Source organism: Haliaeetus leucocephalus, unplaced genomic scaffold, assembly GCF_000737465.1.
Source record: "Haliaeetus leucocephalus isolate CR32 unplaced genomic scaffold, Haliaeetus_leucocephalus-4.0 Scaffold0, whole genome shotgun sequence".
NCBI classification, from domain to species: Eukaryota; Metazoa; Chordata; class Aves; order Accipitriformes; family Accipitridae; genus Haliaeetus; species Haliaeetus leucocephalus.
Window position 1 is genome coordinate 29,916,041 of NW_010972436.1, and position 3,488 is coordinate 29,919,528.

A 3,488-nucleotide genomic window follows, 5' to 3' on the forward strand; every position below is an offset into this window, starting at 1 on the left:
CGTGAAGGATGCTCGCCCCCAACCCGTGGCAACGTCACTCCCCACCCCCGGGCCCAGGATTTGGCGCAAATTGTCCCAAAACCAGAGGAACCAGCCTGGCTGCCCGAGCCGGGGTTCGGGAGCGGGAATGGCGGGTCTGGCGGGACGGGGAGCGCCGGGGGTCCAAACCGGCGGGGTCCCACACCGTGGCCCCGGTCGGGCCCTGGCGCTGCTGCCGGCACACGGAGCGGTTGCGTGGCCTCGGTGCAGCCGGTGTGCGTTTGCCACAGGACAACAACCAAAGCCCCCCGGGGCCTGCCCCCTAGACCCCCTCCCCATGCCCAGCAGCTGGGGCCAGGGCTGGTCAGCCACATGCCCAGCCGGCTGCACACGGTGCCCACGGTGTGCTGAGCACACGGGCGGTGAGCCCACGGGTGACTCCGGCGGGCAGCAAGGCCGCCAATCGCCTGCACCACGATTCGGGGGCATTTGCACAGGGAGGAGCACCCCCCACACTGGCTGGGCTTCCCGGGTGCGCGTGGTGCTGCCGCCGTGGCCGAGGCACCCTCGTCTGACACACGGCGAGGCCATTGCAGCTGGCTCCGGGGCCAGGACACGCTGCTGGTGCTGAGTCACGCCGGCCTGCATGGAAACAGTGGCTTCTCCCAGACCGGGATGGGCTTGTGTGTGCCGGGCACGGCCATGCAGCCCATGCCAGCGGGCAGCTGCCCGCCGGCAGGACTGAGGGGCCCCAAAACATCCCCCCCAGTGCAGGGAGCTGTGGCCGGATAGTGCCGGAGTGAGAGCCACCGGCCATCCTCAGGAGCGCCGGGCTGTGTTTTGGTGGCAGCACAGCAGATGTGACAGTGACTCTGGCACAAAGCCGGCTGTGCCACCAGTCCCCGAGCCGTCCCTGCCGAGCCACGGGCTGCCTGTGACTGCAGTGGGTGCTGCGGCGCAGACCTCATCGCAGCAGAGCCCAGCACCCCGCCTGCAGCACCAGGGCTGCCCTTTGCAGCCCCTTGCAGGGATGTCATGGGGAAAGGAGCAGCCAAGCCCATGGTCAGGCACCGTGGGCCGTGTAGCGCCCGGCTTGGGGGCCACGCTGGTCCTGAGCTCCCGCCGCAACTGGGGACGAGGCGTTTCTGCCCGTTGTGGTCCCGTGGCACTCCCAGCTGCCGCAGCGGAGCAGCCAGCACTGCCGGGAGCTCACACGTGCCACGAGCACCTCCAGGCCGTAACCAAGCCCAGCGCTGCGCAGACCGATGTGTCCTGGAGAGTTTCAGCGGCCGCAGAGCGCGTTGGAGGGCACCGGGCCTGGCACAGGCAAGGTGGCACGGCCGGGGCCAGCCCTGGGCACCCGCCAGCCATGCTCGGCGCAGCAGCTCTCTGCAGGCTGCAGCTTGCCAGCGCTTGGCAGTCGGGCAGCACGCTCGGTTAGGACGCCCGGCAGCAGAGATTGCTATCGCTCCGTTGCCCAGACCTGCCGCGCCAGGGCCGGGTGATGCCAAAACATCGGCCCCGTCCACGCCTGCCTTCCCAGAGCCTCTGCCAAAGCCAGGAGCTGGCTGGTGGGGCTGCCCAGGGGGCAAGTGGGGACATGTCCCCTTCTCAAGGGGACCGTGACCACGAGTGCCGGAGCTGGCCGGGGGTGACAGCGGGGAAGTGATTGGGAAGCCATAGACCTGGTGTTACTCCCTTTCTGGTGGAGGTAGTGGAGCCAAGGGCTGCCGTGGGACAGGACAGGGGACATCTGTTCCTGAGCCACGAGGGGGGGATGGCAGGAGGCTGCCCCAGCTCCCACATCCCCACCGGAGTGTGATGAGCGGCACGGCTGGGCACAGCTCGTGGCAAAAGCATCCTGGGTTCCCGGGAGCAGGGCTGGGCAGCACCATGGGCTGGGGGGGTTCTGCCACTCCCCACATCTTTCTCCCCAAAACATTGTTCCTTCACAGGTTTGGACCAGGAGGAGGTTTGAGGTTTTTTGTAACAGGGGGCCATGCTCCATGGGGTGAGGGGGGCCCAGGGCTGGCGACTCTTTGGCAAAGGATTCCCTCCCTGGAGGGGTTCGTCAGTGGATGCTATTGGTAATGAAGCCTGCTGCAACCCCGCGCGGGAGCTCTCCGGCCCCCACAGACTCCCAGAGCTTCGGCCGCGGTTGCACAACAGAGGCCTGATGCCCTCCCATGGGCTTCTCCCTGGAGCCCAGCCGGCTCTCTGCCCGTCGGTAGGACAGAAAACCGGGCCCAGCGCCGGTCCTGCTCCCTTGGCTGCGCTGGTGGTCCCTGTGAGCCAGGCCAGGGGCTGGCAGCTGGCAGAGCCCCCAGCTGGGGCTGGGAGCAGGTGGTGGGGGCCGGAGGGCTCTGTGGCCCCCCTGACCCCAGCTGCAGGGCAGGAGGCCCATGCCCACCATGGCGAGGGGGTACGAAGGGCAGTGGCTTGGCTCCCTGTGGCGAGGTCAGGCTCCCAGTGCCTCAGGGGCTTGGCAAGGATGTCCCCAGGCAGCCCGGCCTCGCTGGGGGGGGGCATGGGGAGCAGCCAAGGCCCAGGGGATGCCGTATGGAGAGCTGGGAACCATGACTGCGGGGATCTAAACCTGCCGCAGTCCCAGGGATGGAGGTTTTCCTGCTCACCCCCGAGCTGGCTCATCTGGTGGTGAGAACCAAGCCGAGGACCCAAGCACAAGCCCGGGAGAGGCCGGGAGCAGCCAGGACTTGGTGGATGGGAACAGCCCTCCTGGCCCTAAAAAAGGCTACAAGTCACTGGCTTTGCTGCCAGTCCTGCACGTTTTCCCTGTTCCTTTCAGACATTTTTGCTACAAGATGGAAAAATCAGGAGCATTTTGGCAAGTGCCTTTGCCAGCAGCACGACCATAAATGAAACTGCAACAAAACAAGAGGAGCAAAGCGGACGCAGGGATAAACAACCGGCACGGCAGCTGGGGCTGGCCAGCACCGCGGCTCCTCTGGGACCGCGTCCACGGTGCCCTGCAACGCCGTCCCTGCCGTCATCCTCTGTGAGAGCCTTGGTGCCGCACAACCCCGGGTGCCGCAGCCAGCGGCTGGCCTTGGCACGTGGCACTCACACCAAGCCGCAGCGCGGTGCCGTGCCAACCCGCGGGCGCCAAGATGCCGCCAGCTCAGCAAGGGAAGGAGGCACATGGTCCAGGGATGCGGCTCTAGCCCTGAAGGTCAGGAAGAGCTCGAGACTGAGCCAGAAATTCACCTGCTTTCACCTGAGCCGAAGCTCAGGCCTGGATCTGAGCTTAAGGGAGACCCCCCTGTCCCAGCCTGGCCCCTAGGATGGGCTCGTTCCATGGTATGGCCCCGATGCTTCCCAGGACAGAGGAGCCAGGAGGCTGCTGTGAGAAAGCTTTTATTTTAAATAACCTCAAAAAAATAGAATTGCAAGGACCTGAAATGCTGCTGGAAGGGAGCGGAGGGGAGGAGGGTAGCATGTCTGCCCTGGGGGGGGGGGGGGGAAGGGGGGGGGGGGGGCGGGGGACCCAC